The 17,284-nt window shown below is 36.8% G+C and overlaps 2 long non-coding RNA genes across 2 annotated transcripts; one reads left to right on the top strand and one right to left on the bottom strand.

The window, feature by feature from the left end:
• The first annotated feature begins 6,990 nt into the window (after positions 1–6,990).
• Positions 6,991–8,347, top strand: LOC116176972. The gene is made up of 3 exons (XR_004146568.1): positions 6,991–7,531; positions 7,586–7,677; positions 7,729–8,347. It is a non-coding gene; the product is annotated as an uncharacterized LOC116176972 (long non-coding RNA).
• LOC116176973 lies at positions 8,030–8,434 on the bottom strand. Its single transcript, XR_004146569.1, has 3 exons — positions 8,301–8,434; positions 8,172–8,251; positions 8,030–8,118 (listed from the first exon to the last, which is right to left on the bottom strand). It is a non-coding gene; the product is annotated as an uncharacterized LOC116176973 (long non-coding RNA).
• Between the last annotated feature and the right edge of the window lie 8,850 nt (positions 8,435–17,284).

Below are 17,284 nucleotides of genomic sequence, written 5' to 3'. Positions count from 1 at the left end.
GGGCTGAATGCGTTCAGTGGACTTCCGCATTTTCGCGATTATGTCTTTCCTAATGTTATCGTAAGTCTGGGCGGATCTGTTAGCCAAATTAGTACGGTCAGGTTCTATTGTCGGCGACTGAATGCACATGAACTAGATTTTGTGGTTTTCCTGTGATACTCCATTTCTGGTTAAGTTGGTAGAGCAAACCATAACTCATAAATGCTTTTGATAAATGTTTGACCAATTTTGTTGAGAACGCAGCAAAAAGCGGGACCGCAATAGGCGGGAGCAAGGTCTACGTATCAAAAATATCCTATCATCGTCCGCACATATACGTAGACACATAACTTGTTTACTGAAACATGTATATCACCGAAAAACCTGAATAGTTTACGATTAGCGACAAAATCGATACATAATACGGGTGAGTTTTTATTTATCTATCGGAAAAGTTCTAGACATCCAAAAGTTTAAAATCAATTAATCAATGTCATACCCTTCCTCGTGTTGTCGCATGCAATGCCTAAATACGTAATGAACGAGGAAAGCAATTTCCATGTTCTTTGCACGTAGAAGGAAAATTAAATTAAGTAGGTAAATAAATCGTTTCAATTAACCTGCTTTCAACCAAACAAAAATAACTACTCTTCCTCTTTTCCCGTTTTCAGAGACTTTCTCCGAAGGGTTTGTTGACATTTAAAAGGCAAATTTCACAACCACTCAACTTTTCGTAGGACAACCGAAAACCAGCCATATTTTAGCGTATTGTTTTCGCCTCTCGAACCGTAATCGATTACAGGGGCGACCTAAATTATCTCCGTTTTTTGTGCAATATATTTAAAATCTATATTAGACGGTTTTACGTACAGCCCAGAATTCTTTATCCTATCATCGTCCGCACATATACGTAGACACATAACTTGTTTACTGAAACATGTATATCACCGAAAAACCTGAATAGTTTACGATTAGCGACAAAATCTACGGGTGAGTTTTTATTTATCTTCGGAAAAGTTCTAGACATCCAAAAGTTTAAAATCAATTAATCAATGTCATACCCTTCCTCGTGTTGTCGCATGCAATGCCTAAATACGTAATGAACGAGGAAAGCAATTTCCATGTTCTTTGCACGTAGAAGGAAAATTAAATTAAGTAGGTAAATAAATCGTTTCAATTAACCTGCTTTCAACCAAACAAAAATAACTACTCTTCCTCTTTTCCCGTTTTCAGAGACTTTCTCCGAAGGGTTTGTTGACATTTAAAAGGCAAATTTCACAACCACTCAACTTTTCGTAGGACAACCGAAAACCAGCCATATTTTAGCGTATTGTTTTCGCCTCTCGAACCGTAATCGATTACAGGGGCGACCTAAATTATCTCCGTTTTTTGTGCAATATATTTAAAATCTATATTAGACGGTTTTACGTACAGCCCAGAATTCTTTTCATTTGCACACGAATGCCTGCTTATTAATTCAACTACGTACTTGAAGAACGAACGAACGTTAATTAATCACTTTGTGATAGTGAAGTTAATTTCCTATTCAATATCCCAAATGCTCAGCACAAAGCCATGCAATTTAAGTTGGGTTGGAAAATTGTTTTTAGAAGGTAATAAGATCGCACTCTCGTTTCAGCGGGAACTTCGTTAAAGAGAACCTATTCCTATGGGGATTTGCGTCAAGTAATTCATAAGTACATTTACATATTTTACACGTACGACAAATCTATCGCATGTGAAGTTAGCTCCACATCTATAAATTTTACAATGCAAGTTCCATGATGTTGATAAGAACAGTATTTAACCTAATGAGATTAAAATATAGATCAAAACTAATAATAAACTAGTAAAAAAAATTTAAATCCGTCAATAAATGACGAAATATATTACTTAAGTTTACGTATTCAGTGGGCAACAATTCAACAAAGTAATGGTCTGTACCTACTGCCTGTAAAGTCATTTGACCTAATAGACTGCCGCCCTTACATTGGTAACGGTGCGGCGCACCAATAACCAACCGTACACGTACTATGCGAACCAATAGGCATCGTATGCGAATAGGTCAAGTGACGTCACACGCTGAAACGAAATTGTTTTTCCAAGCGCATAGTCTTATAACTTTTTCATTATACCTCTCCGAAAGTATTGTCTTTTCATGTACCCCAAGCGCACCGAAAGTTGGGTTTTCCCGTGCGAGCGCACTGGAAAACTTTTTTTGTACTCATTGAATGGAAAGATAATGTTTCCAAGCATCCTCGATGCACGGGAAAACGACTTTCCCGCATCGCGGTGTTTTTTAGTTTCCGCTGGAGAGAAGGGGTTATGTGCGTTCTTCGGTTGGTAGTACTTATTGAAGTCAACGAACGTCATGCCATGGTTAACTGTCATCTGCTGTAAAATCAATTAAACCGTTGGTTGAGGGTATTTAGTGCGATTAATCGGAAACAGACGTACACTAAGTTTTACGTAAATATATAAATAAGAACTTATAACGCAATCAAATTATTTTTCAGAATTGGAACTCAAGAAAAAGTAAGATTTATTGTTAAAACGTCTTAAAATGTGACCAGTGATATTCTGCAACTATTCGCATACGCAGTTTAAGAAAGCACATATTAACACACACAAAGCTTCCAAGGATTTTAAATGTAACGAGTGTATTTACGCAACTCAAGATATTCAGTGCAAACGATGCAATGCCGTGACCAATAGTAGCACTCATTGCAAAGGCAAAATATGTATTAACCAAAGATGTGGAAGTTTTAAATGTGACCAGTGCATTATTAAAAGTGGGTAGTTACAAAATTATGTTACCAACCAAACATATGATTGTGTTACCAACTCATGATTAAAAAAAAGCTAATTTACAAAACTTTATTAATTTTGACCTTTTTTTACGCAATTCGTTACAAAAAATATTGTACCTAACTCTTTCGGAAAGAATTTTCCCGCATTCGCACTAAATGCAGCACTCCCTACGGTCGTGCTGCAAACAAAGTGCTCATGCGGGAAAATTAACTTACCGAACTTGTTAGGTAATAGTATATTTCATAATGAGTGTCGAAAGTGACTGATATCATGCGAGTGCCGTTAGACAAACGAGGCGAAGCCGAGTTTGGCTAATAAGCATGAGCATGATAGTCACTTTCAACACGAGTTGTGAACACTATTTTTTAGACGACTTGAACAATAAAAGCTTTCACTAGTATCCCTAATATTTCAAGAATATGTTACGCCATTTTTTTAAATTTTACTGTGTTGGTTGGGTACGACCGCGGGTTGCTATGGATTGCTAATTGTTTTGTTTTGCTAGTTCTGTCATACAGTGCAGCGATTATTACTAAAACGAATTTTAAGTGGTGCGTAAAATGGAGAGCGATAAAGAAGACGATGTTTACAACTCACACCACCATCAGTAGTTGAAGCGGCCAGCGAGAATACTTTGGTGTTGCTCCAAACGAAATCGCGACTGCGTTACGAAGATGCATACACCAAATTTATGGAATGACGCAAGATATCCCAAGTGAAATCGTCATTTTCGGAAAACGTTTTGCTGGCGTATTTTGGCGAATTGTGTCCTTCAATTTGCATAATGAACCGAAATCAATTTATATGTAATTGATTATTATTTGACAATCCAGTAAAGCTTCTATCAAACTGAATTTCTAGCTGACTTATGAAAACAACCTCACTAACTCTTATCACGCACCGTGCATGATAAATTTCATATCCACATCAGTATGTTCAATTGTTAACTTTCTAAGGTAGGCTACAATATTGATATGTGTCATTTTCGAATCAAGTCGTCTAAAAATAACTATTCCGGTGCGCTACGAATAATCAAGTTTTCATAGCTAATGCGGTAACTGAAAATGGATTTACTCTATCACCAAAGAAAACAATATGCGTAGATTTTCACAAACGAAGAAACCCACAATATACTCCAAAACTCCATATTAACAACGTTCAATTAAAATTCGAAACATCGGTTAACTTTCTTGGGATAACCTTTGATCAGAAGCTAAATTGGGTTCCACATATCAACAAAATAAAAAACAAATGCAACTAACTCTATAAATCTAATTAAAACAGTTGCAAACAAAAATTGGGGATCAGACAGAGCTACACTTTTGAATTTATATAGAACTCTAGTACGATCAAAGCTGGATTATGGCTCTATTTTGTATCCAGCGAAAAAAAATGTGCACTTAAAAAAACTTGATGTAATACACAACACATGTTTACGCATTGCCATCGGAGCTTTTAGAACTAGCCCTATCATAAGTATTTACATCGATTCAGGGGAGCCACCTTTATCAGTAAGAAGAAAAATACTCCTTACTAACTATATAAGTAAAATAGCTGCAAATCCCTCAAACCCTACAAATTCTATCATAAACGATGCCTTAATGTATTCCTCAAACATCAATATCAAAACAATAACATCGGTTTCCACCCGCTTATCCCAGATTATGAGAACCTGCCAAATCCCCACTACACTCATTAGATCATTACCTCATACACCTATAAACATACCCCCATGGCTCATATCAAAACCAGTAATTGACTTCAGCCTTTCAAAATCAGCCAAGGCAGAGACAACCACAACTGAACACAAACAAAACTTCAAAGAAAAAATAAACAAAGATTACCGCAACTTTATTAAATGCTACACAGATGGATCTAAAACAGCCGGAAAAACAAGTTGTGCTCATGTAATTGATAATCAAACGACAACCTACCTGCTAAGTAATAAGTCAAGTATAATGAACGCTGAACTAATGGCTATCGATCAATGCCTAAAATCTCTAATACACTATCCTGGAAACCATTACCTTATCTCCACGGATTCTAAAAGCTCTCTACAAAGCATTCAAAATAGATATTCATACCACCCGATAACACAAGCAATACTATCAAGCCTACAAGAACTAATAGCCCAAAAAAAGACTGTTGTCTTCTTGTGGATACCGGCACACGTTGGAATTGAAGGCAATGAAATCGCGGACAGTGCAGCGAAAAGCGCTACAGGAACATCCACAACCCTAAATAGAATAACATCAGAAGATGTAGCCAACAACTTTAAAAAGGAAATATTGGAAACTTGGAACACTGAATGGAGCAGTATAACAAACAACAAATTAAGATGTATAAAACCTTCAACAAAACACTGGAAATCATCATCTAGAGCGAACAGACAGGAAGAAATCGTAATTACAAGACTACGAATAGGCCATACTAAAATAACTCATGATTACCTACTGAACAAAACGAATCAACCCATTTGTGAATTTTGTAATGTTCCAAAGACTGTTAATCACATTGTGATAGAGTGCCGAGAATACGAACAAGTTAGAAATAATCTAAGAATCCCGGAAAGAATAGAGTTAGCGCTGGGCGATAGTGAAAGTGAAGTTGACAAAATATTAGATTTTATAAAACAGACAATTACTTTTAAATGTATTTAATTTTCACATTCAGTACTTAATGTTTTTGCATTGCATATATGACCTCGTTGTTAAAAATGCGTGTACTTTTGTGCATATCTAATAAAAAAAAAAAAAAAATCATAAAGTTAAACACAGGCGCGGTTTTACCAAAGTTTTAATGCCGTCCTTTAAGCAACTTTTCCAAGTCAATATAAATGAAAGATGTAGACACTCTGTTGACACGTTTACACACAGCGGGAGAACCGTGTTTTCACGCGCCAAAAATACCTCACGCATTTTTTTAAATAATTAACTGCCTTGTTTGAGAAAAGTTGGGTCCTGAGAAAGAGTAATCTATTTTTAGAAAAAAAATGTCGATAATCCTTGTGAGAAGGCCGTCAAGTTGAGACATTGTTAATCTAACTTGAAGTAGAGATAAACTTTTTCTGTTTATTCAGGGCGAGGTTCGTGGAAAAACCTTTGTGAACGATCGTTAGCCACATCCGGATATTTCTTTTACGTTTACGCGCTCATGAACTCTTTTTTTAAACTTATAGTAAATATATTCATAAGTACATCGCTTATTTGAACCCTTAAGAAGCGTTCAAATTGTAAAACTTCTTTTGCTGGGTCAGTAAAAGCTGGCTGCTTGTTTACTCCAACAATTGTCGGTTTATTTCGAATTCGCGTGTGTCGTTAACCATAATGTTTACTTATTAAAGTACAAATTAACATGGAACCTTTATTATGTGTACAAATTTATTTTGCGCCATTATAATTTGATTAAATTGCCTTTCCTTTCCTTAAATCTTTCAAAATGAATGCTTTTAAAAGGAACGATGTCAAAAATAGTTATTTACCTGAAGGTCGGGAAAATGACACATTACTGGGAAGTCAGGTAATGTAATTTTTCCGTCAATTGTTTATTTATAGACTTATTAAATTAATGCATGATTTGTCCTGAAAAATCGTTGATTATTGGCCCGCTTTTCACAACTACTTGCGTTTCTCTGAACAATCGTTTATATCATTGCGCGTAAGACTTTAATTTATAGTTGAATTTTGTATTAGAATATCCATTCAATTTGTATATTAAAGTTTAGAAAGCTGTTTTTCATTTATATTTCGAAACTACATACATTGAATTGTTTATAATACTGTTTACATTGTAACCTATAACGTTTGCATCATAAATTAAGCAGAGGATCAGCTAGTACCTGCATTTGACATTATTTATTGATTTACAAAATATAACTCAGGTAACGTTTCGATTTTGATCTTGCTGGGATATTCAAATTGGCATTTTATCTGCGCACAACGTTCCCAAATGTTATTGTCATATATCTACCCAAATTAAGTTTTGAATATACCACCGCCACATTATTTCTTTACTACAAAATACATAACAGGTATTTTGGTAGTTCATGCAATTTTTTTGTATTATAATTTTTATATGTAAGTACAGGATGTCTCAAGTATGACGGCGACGTTATTTTTTTAAATAGAACACTTTAAATGTGGCATGTAACGGTTAAATTTTTGAACTAGTCCCACAAATAGAAAAATATAATTGTACATAATGAAGTACGGTTAGAGGTTTTGTTATACATGCATGTAGCGGAGAATAGTATACTTGTGAATGTAGATTGTAGTTATTGATCTCCAGTGGCGGAGACATTAGGAATTTCGTTGTTAATCATTTGTTCCCGTTTGCTACTGTTTTTACGCAAGCAACTGTTTTGCTAGGTTAGTAGGTTACTTATTATAGGATCCAGTCATCAATTTAAGGGCTGTAAGCGGCCTGCCATGTTTGTCAATGTAGGGAACGTCTATGTTGGTTTATCTGAGGAATTTTTGGAGGTCTTTAGGTCAGAGCCGGTATCTTCAAAACCGATAATAACGTTGAAAATCCTTCCTTTTTGATCACCGACCGTTGTGGCACTCCCATGTTTGAGGAAATCGTTAAATCCTTAATTATTGGAAATTTGTCAGTACTCCAGTCTTCTGGGTTAATTACGAAAAGCGATAGTACTTGGTATTGCCGTGTATCATTGTGGATACGTTTATTTTGGGCAATTCTTCACCTTTAGTGTGGTTTTGTTATCGCTTAACGTTCTGAGGTAAGCGCCATTTTGTACACATTGTAGATTGGTAACGATGTTCGTTCTTTTAAGGCTGACTGGATTGGGAAAAAACCCTGTACGTGTATTGCACTGCTTATTGGTTGAAATTGTTCAACGTAGGGATATTTCCGAAAATTGTACAGGTACGGCTTGAGGCTTTGAAATTCCAAAGACTTATTCTTTTGACCTTTTAGGGTTTTTTTTTGTATTATTTGTCTAATTTAATAAATTACCTTCAAACTGGGAATCGGTAAATGGAATGCATATGTTTGGCTTGGCTGTGATTGTTGAAGATTGTTTACCTGCGATTGGTGGGTGTTAATTGTACACCGCCTACCAGCTTTTATCGTCACCCCGTATTAGGAAGTGGTGTCGCCTGGTCCACGCCATCTAGTGGGCTGAATGGCCATCTGGAACTGTACAACCGTCTCAGAAGCTACTTCAATAGGATAAATAAAATACTCAAATAACTTACCAAGGCAAGCTCGACTGCGACTACATTACTCCCTGTAAGTTCAAACCCGTAAGTACTTTTGTTAAGGGTATGGCCATACTTATCAAGCATATCAGCACGCCTATGTGATCTGTACAGTAGGTACGTTGTCTGTTTATTATTGTTATAATCTTATATACTTACCGGTTAACGAATATTTTATTGTTGCCGCAGTTTTGCTTTGTTGTTGGTTATGTACCCATGCAGCATCTGATTTTAGCTACCTATTTGCTTATTTATTATATGTATTGAAACAAGGTTGAGTTTTCTTACCTAACATCTGATCGGCAGAGTAACGAGGCAACCGAAGCTGCTAGGAATCACGCCTGGAGAGGTGGGTATCATTACCCGCCGATATTTGGAATGTTCCTCATGCTCGTCTGTAGTATCATTGTGTAGATTCGTTGCACTATGGTAGTATATAAATTTTCGTGATAGGCATTTAACTCCTAACGTTAACGGTTATGATGTAATTGTAATAGACATACAACGCAGAAAACGGAGTGAGATTAAATTTGAAATAATATTCGAAATCAGTTCCAAAACTTTGCTAATTTAACGTTCATTACTAATGACTGGAATCCAACTATGGATTTTCTACTTGGAAACGTTGCTATCGCAGCGTTAATTAAGCACATCAGAAATCGATAAGGCGTAGGTAATACAGGCGATGTATGTACGTATAAAGTTAAACGTAACTTGTGATATCAAGCATAAAACAGCCATTTAGGCACCCATAATTATGCAAATTAGAGTAAAAATATAAAAATCTACATACCTCACATGATACATACCTACTGATAGGGTTAATAGTAAATTTGCATAAAATGCATTAGAAACGCAGAACGTGTAATACATGTATTTGGGGTTATGTTAATGACCTACCGACATTTTTTCCAGAAGTATTTATTAGATATGGAAAAATTATTTTTCGTTTAAGGGTCATAGGTATTTTTCCATTAGTTTCAAGTTCACGGCCCCGGGACCAGGTTTTAACTTTTAAATGTCTTCAAGTAACGATATCGTTTTTTAATGGCACCAAGTGCGAGATACCTATTCAAATCGAGGGTAGGTGGATGAAGGGTAAAATTGTTCAACCTGAGTTTACTTTGAAATGAACTTGAGCAAAATCTGAGAACAAGGACTTGGGATCAACTTGAGGAGCTCGAATGCAGCGGATCAGGAAATTAACAGAATGGTAAGCGCCTGTCTTCTCCATGTAGTTTGTTTATTACATAGCTGAGATATGTGCGAGGATATGTGTCGAAGTAGTACGAGAGCGATTGTCACGTAATGAAGACAAGATAACAACGAACCAAGAATCGCTTGAAGGAAACATAATAGTTATTTGTACAGCTAGTTTTGAAAGTGATACCTTTCTTCATGAATTTGCAGTTTGATTAATGAGGGCAGAGACTTGCTATAACTAGACCGCGCGTAACGTAGATTTTACTATAAACGCCTGTTGTCAAGATAGGATAGGCAACCGACTGTTCATCGCGGGGCAGACGTACGTTCTGCAGCTTGCTTTAGCATATGTTTATTCTAAATTTTAGTAGCAAAAAAAGATAAAATATAACTGTTAACTGTTTTAATCGAATTTATTGGTATTTTATTTGAACTAAATTGCTATATAACTGCCTTACTAGTTACTCTAGTCCTAATTCGATTTATATGTGTATTTTGGTGGTGAACACGTATGGGAAAATATACTCTTAAAACCAAAGATGTAAGTAGTGAGATATGATTATTTAGCGGATTTTGATTCAATATATGCCTATCCAAAAACCCAAATGGGCTGTAACTGTTATTTATTTTTCTTAGACAGCTGATAACCATTTTGTTTACAACGCGGTGTGGTGTGGATTGAATGAAAAACCTAAACACTTTTCAGCAATTTGGCAAATTTTTAATGCATCGCTTGATACGTGCAACCATTGAATAATTTATTCAATGGTGCAACAATCCTCCACGAATTTTTCTAGTTAAAAGCTTTGAATGACTCTGATGCGAATATCGCATCTGCACATATGGAACATTTAACAGACTTAGCTATTTTTCTTGTAACAAAACCTGAAATATACTTAGTACCAGTAAGTACTTAGGTACGTCTATACCTAATAGGCAAATAGGTACTGCCGTTGTCTTACTGGTAAGGGATGTCGTTCTACGTTATCTTAAGGGAATGGGAAAGTCGAAAACGTTCGGTATTGCATTATTGTTTAACACCTTCGTCGGTACCTTTCTAAAATCGGCTTCATTTCCCGCAAATTCACTATGGTGGGAGTAAATTTTCTCTTCGAATGGCTCCGATCCATTGGCCCTTTAAACTTTTATCCGTTGAAAATCTACATATTACTTAAAATTTTATAGACAGAGTACATGTTGATACGTACGAGTTAACCTAAGTTTATTGGTTTATTCTCAACAGAAATTTATCTGTTTACTAATTCGAGGTAATCACGAGAATGATTAATGAACGGAACATCTAAAATAACAGCTTATTTCATTATATTACACATCATCTCTGCGATTTTTGCCCCGCGGTGCATTGTGTGTTGCATACTGTGTCGACAACACCTTAGATACGTTAAGCGCAGTCTAGTTATAGCAAGTCTCTGAATGAGGGCGATTGCAAACGAAAGAATTTAAGATATGTTGTGGAAGTGGACAAGTTCAATATTGTGGTAGCATACCCCTATGGTTAGGCAACACACCTTCCATATCAAACAATCGCATCAGTGTGGGTCAAAAATACGAAACGCTTTGTATATATAAAAACTATGAAATCTTCCGACTTTATCCGTCCTGCTCAGATTAAGGGGAACAAGGACTTTACGCAACGAAGGTTGGCGAAGTTAGCGTCCGTTTACGGTATTAGAATCCGAGTCGAGTTTAAGTAATGGCGTATCAAGCGTTTATTTTGTAGTTTTGTTTGAAAAGTGTATTTACAAATAATAATCTATATATTCTTTCTTGTACTATTAACCATTGAATTTCATGTCACAATTTGTTATTGTTTACATTTTGCATAAAACACTGATATTGAAGCGTGACGTACTTCAAGCTAAACCGTTACTGAATCATCTGTTTGTTATACTATAATACAGGTGATTATGCTTTATATTGTTTCGTTAAGTATTTATTTATCTATTCACGAGGAAGTTTATCAGTGTCATGATTCGACTTAACTATTGCGTGAAGAAAGTACCTAATACAGTTCTATTCTTCTATGTGTCTGTTACTTTCTTTCTCCTACGGACCTTAACTCTGGCGTCTTAGCAATACGAGAAGGGGGTCCTCTAATTCGCCTTTCTTCTATTACTTAATGTGATTTTGCTTGGGCCAATAATAGACTTTAACACGAATACTCACTACTGGCACTCTCACATGTACTTTCGTGTTAAATTATAGTAGCAGAGGGTGGAGTAGGCACGCCAATTTGAGATTTTTAACTGTACAGAGTGGTTGAAGTTTGTGGCCCGCAATTGGGATCTCCGTAACGGTGGGAGATACAGTGTAGCTTAAATGGAGGCAAAGTTATCCCTTTTTTTGTGACTAAAAAAAACGCTTAAAATTTTTGAAAAATCTTTGAAATATCACCGAAAAACTGAAAATGTCGTATTCATTTTCCTTAGCTTAAAAGGTCGTAAGTGGACGGTTGCCGTAAACACCTTCTATAGGCGGAGATCCCAATGGTGAGCCACGAATTTGAACCACCCTGTACATGTAATTTCCCATTGTACGTTTGCGTAAATTGATAGTACTTATATGTGTTTTGTACTTGATTTGACTTATCGTGTTTTCCACTTGTATTTATGATGTCTCTTGTGTTTCGTTCTTATTGATTTATTGCATCTGACAGATAGCTGATTTTTATTACCGGATTTGAGATGTTTGATTTTTATATTTTTCTCTTTTACATTTTGCTGTCGTAGCCGATTTATTTCTTGTATTTGTGTGGGTTATGCTAGGTTTTCTCTCATAAAAGGTTTTCCTTGTATCTCCTTCTTGTGTGTGTGATATGTTTTATTTGTTCCTGTCTTCTCTTAGGCATAAAATGTGCATTTTATCCAATAACCGTCGCACGTCTCAACATATAACCGAAACGCCGAAGAACCGATTATTTGCGATTGTCTTCTTTTGAAGTATGTGGAAGAAAAATGTCTAACCGTTGAGTGAAGATATTTAATTACTCAATGGTCTAACTTTAAAAGAAGTCAAGGTCTCAAGAACATTCCACCAATCAAATATTACTTGTGACAAGATCTGGTTGGTGTTGAATTACATGCTGGAAACAGGTCGACCTTGTGATTCATTAAAATCCAGGAAAGAATCCATTCGATCCAAGAAGTAAAATGGCGAAACGGAGATATCCATGATGTGAACTCAAAATGGGGTTGACGTCAACTTGAAGAATCGGTAACTGTAACACCAAACCTTCCCCATACCACAGATAAATTTATCTGTGCCCATACTAGTGTAATAGATTTTATAACCAGAAGATGACCATCGGTCGAAACTAGTCGAAACTAGGTTTGGTGTTTCAGTTACTGATTCTTCGAGTAAATTGGCGATTCAACACCCCTTATATTCACGTTGTTGGGTCGACGATGTCGACATTTTTTGTGCGATGAGCGATGAACGAGGCTGCGACTAACAAAATAGATCCAAACATATTTCTTTGATGAAATTTTCCTATTGAAGAGTGAGCTATTATTGTATGGTTGCGCCGTTCTCATTTCATTTATGCTTTCAGAATTTTTATTTTGGGGTTCACGGCCGTATTTGGTTTTGGATTACTTGTGGAAATGGAGGCGCGTTTGAAATTCGAATTAAGTATACCTAAAGCTCTCCGCCTACTTAAAAATTAATTTCTATTAGAGCGAAAATGAATTTTAAGAGCAGATTATTTACATCCTCTACGTATTTAAAAGGTAGGCGTGTTGTAGACAGCTTAGGATAGGAAAGATAATACAATTTCCTCAACGTGTAAAGCTGAAAATTAATGTTTATTAAAAAAATTCGTATTCTGTATTTTTTTAATTCTTGGGGTAATTAGAAAAATAAATTCGCATCATGTTTTTTGTTACAGTTTGTGATTAATATTTTCGTATAATAGAAGTAGACGTTGTTGTTAAATCGATACACAGTTGCTATTCATCTGAGTTTTCCGAGTCCCTATCTTCCGCAACAATTGTTTACCATAGCAACTTTATTCTTTTATCCAATTCAGATATTGCTCCATAAATCCTCTCTTGTTCTCGAGTTAGTAATTTTGGATATGATGTACGAACAAATTGGCTTAGAACATGCAAAAGGACGAGAGTGAATAAATGTCAGCTTTGGGATATGCATGATTAATATAATATGATATGGCACAAGCTTTGGGCACTTAATTCGTTACTCGGAAAAGTTCCACTCTACTACTTTCAACAAACAATATTCCGCACTACTTTATAAACAACAAAAGCCATCTACCTACGACCTACGTGCTGTACAGTTTTAATATGCTCCGCAGTACAGCTACAGCTGCACTTTGGATATTTCTCTAGTTTCAGTTGTAATGTAATCTTAGAGTTTCTAGTTTAAATAGAACATCAAAGACTGTCTTATGCCGTTAAAAAGTTTAACAACTAAATTTTAATATTGGCACAAAAAGTATATAAACGTGACTTTAAGATTCATGAAAAAATTATCAAAGTCCTCGTTTGAGATCGAAGGGACTTCAGCGCATTTTTGTGTGGCAGAGTAGAGCAGACGGAATAACACGGTTTATTCCAGTCTGAACTTCGCCCTATTGAGTCACACGTTATGTAATGTAATGTATAATATCTGTTCTTTGTATGGTGTGTGCTCAATAAATGTCATTATTATTAGATCAGTATTCTATTAGCCACTTTCGACTCAACCATCAATAACAGATCTTGTCGAAGGCTACTACATTCACTAACCGCTTCCCACTTTCCGCGTGCATCCGCAATTCGCTTTTAAAGATTTAACTCCACCATCAGTAAGATCGTGTTGGGGGCTACCACATTCCCTTTGACGGTACCCACTTCCGACGTTCCGTTCACCCGCAATTCGCGTTTGAAGATTTGACTCCACCATCAGGAAGATCGTGTCGGGGGCTACCACATTTCCTTTGACGGTACCCCCTTCCGACGTTCGGTTCACCCGCAATTCGCGTTTGAAGATTTGACTCCACCATCAGGAAGATCGTGTCGGGGGCTACCACATTTCCTTTGACGTTACCCCCTTCCGACGTCCCGTTCACCCGCAATTCGCGATTGAAGATTTGACTCCACCATCAGTGAGATCGTGTCGCGGGCTACCACATTCTCTTTTACGGTACCCACTTCCGACGTCCCGTTCACTCGCAATTCACTTCTATTGACGACACGAGAAAGAGAGACAGCGATTCGAGATTTACGAAACGTTAAACCGCGTGAGTTCGCAACGGAAGGTAAAAGGCGCCCGAAGTTGACTACTTCTCGAAGACGCGCGCGCATGCCTCGCAAAAGGTCGTTAATTTCGCCCCTATGACAAAAAATAAAATTCCGCCACGCAGGAGTTGTGCGCGTTTACAACATCTTTCCGACGACACCAATTTCAAAAGAATCGGACCAAAACTGTAGTAGAAGATAGGAAAAAACTGAAAAACCTTCACGTTAGTATACTACGCTCGAGGATGACGCCCAGATGTCGCCAACCCCACATCTTGTAGCCATGTCCCTAAGGTTGACAATTTTCACGGCCCTGTAGATACACGTACACCCGTTGCCTTTCTACAAGAGTTCTTCTACGCGCCCACATTTGCTGCCAGCCAGCCAGCCAGCCAGCCAGCCAGCCAGCCAGCCAAAGTGAGATTAAAAGCTACTTTTTACAAATAAATTTGCAAAAATGCGCTAAAAAGTAAGTACCTATTCGTCAGATTTGAATCAAAAGATTTGAAATGATTTTATACGATACAAGCTAAGACAGGCGGGGTACTTTCATGACCGCCTCTGCTGTGGTAATAACGAACCAATGACATTAATTTAAAAACCGTTTGTAAAACAATTTTTCTAGCAATTTTTAAACGAATTGAGTTTTTACCAAGACACTCCAACTGATTCGCGGCAGGGCACAACAGAGCCATGCCCTTCCTGGCGATTTTACGAAAAATATCCATACCTACCATTTTAGAAATTATTGCGACAAACGAGAATAGGAGGAAGAGCAATGTGTGGCTTCTAGAATATGAAGAATTCTCATCCCCCTGTACGATTGTTATTACAAAAAACCTACGGTTTTCATTCGTCCGCTAGAAGTGTATTATATACAGGGTGTCCCTAAAAGGTCTGTACAACGCGCTACCAGGGGTTCTTGGTATCAAAATAGGACGATTTAACCCAACTTACCTCTATCCAAAAGTGCTTCGGTAAGGCGCTATCTACCGCCAAAGATTTAAACAAAATCGTTATTTTTATTTTATCGGAAAATGGTTTTGCCGATTAAAATGAAATTCGGGATGTGAATGTCTAGTGCAAAAAGGGTCTTTGTGATATCATCGTATCATCGTTTTGATTGTAGTTGCTATGTCGGTGGTAAAATACTGACCATCCACATCTGAACTACTATTTTGACGGTTCTGAATTTTTAGACACTGATAGACAGTTTACTTGCAAGCATTTTTGGTCTCTTGATGAATATCGCTATCTGTGATGGTTTACGAAAAAAAAAATAATTTAGGCATGATGAATGGCATGTACCATACATGCGATTGTTCCTAAAAAAATCAGAAGATGGCCGTGAAACCTTAGAGTGGCGTAACGTTTGTTTGTTGTTTCTTAAACTTTAACAATTTACGTTTTGCTTGAAGACTTAAAATTTCCTTGTTAAAATTGTAATATGGCGTTTCAATACAGTAACGCAGAGTTAACTGATATGCTATTAGTGTTTGGATACTGTCGTGGAAATGGTCGCAAAAAAAAACGTGAATTGTTAAAGTTTAAGAAACAACAAACAAACGTTACGCCACTCTAAGGTTTCACAGCCGTCCTCTGATTTTTTGAGGAACAATTGCATGTATGGTACATGCCATTCATCATGCCTAAATTATTTTTTTTTTCGTAAACCATCACAGATAGCGATATTCATCAAGAGACCAAAAATGCTTGCAAGTAAACTGTCTATCAGTGTCTAAAAATTCAGAACCGTCAAAATAGTAGTTAAAAAGTTTTAGACCTCTTCAGATGAGGATGGTCAGTATTTTACCACCTACATAGCAACTACAATCAAAACGATGATATCACAAAGACCCTTTTTACATTAGACATTCACATCCCGAATTTCATTTTAAACGGCAAAACCGTTTTCCGATAACATAAAAATAACGATTTTTTTTTAATCTTTGGCGGTAGATAGCGCCTTACCGAAGCACTTTTGGATAGAGGTAAGTTGGGTTATATCGTCCTATTTTGGTACTAAGAACCCCTGGTAGCGCGTTGTACAGACCTTTTAGGGACACCCTGTATATTATAGTGTATTGTATGCGCTACAATCTGTAGGAAATTTAGTTGCTAGTGGTCACCCTGGAGTCTGCATATCGCGGTGAATTCAAAATATAGTAGGTACCCATGTTTCATTATGCCATTCTTCCAAACGTCCCAATCGCCCTTTGTGAGTACCCTCTTCCGACACTCCGATCTTGAAGTAGGAGGACGAGGAGCTGTGGTTGGTCGACATTAATTCCTTTCGTTGAGACCTTTCATTAGAGTACCACGCAGGATAAAACCAAGTCCCCTCCCCAACCACCGATTTTGATAAGCGGTGGAGGAGCAGGACTGTGGTTCCTTTTGTTGAGACCTTTAATTAGAACAATCTCTATCTCCCCGTCACTTCTTGATATCGAAAAGAAGTCGCGGAGAAAGATTATAGTTTGTAGAATCCAAATTCCTTTCGATGAGAAATAATCAAAGATTCCCCATTTTGTGGCTAAAAAACGTATTTGAAAAAATCTTTAAAAATAGCTGAGGCATCACCGAAAAACTGAAAACGTCAAATTTCGTTTCAATTTTCCCTAGCTTATATGGTGGGAAATGGGCGGTTTCCGTTAGCACATCCTGCGGGCACTTTGTTTCGGTGGATCTGAATCTGATGTGAAAATTTCCATAACACGGTAGATGTACTTATGCATCGCCATCATAGAGATGTTGATTCAACAAGATCTAGTTACCAGTGGATGTGTTGTTGAGAAAAATCATGCACTCTTT

Source organism: Photinus pyralis, unplaced genomic scaffold, assembly GCF_008802855.1.
Source record: "Photinus pyralis isolate 1611_PpyrPB1 unplaced genomic scaffold, Ppyr1.3 Ppyr1.4_LG7, whole genome shotgun sequence".
Taxonomy (NCBI): Eukaryota; Metazoa; Arthropoda; class Insecta; order Coleoptera; family Lampyridae; genus Photinus; species Photinus pyralis.
This window is presented reverse-complemented; position numbering and strand designations above follow the sequence as displayed.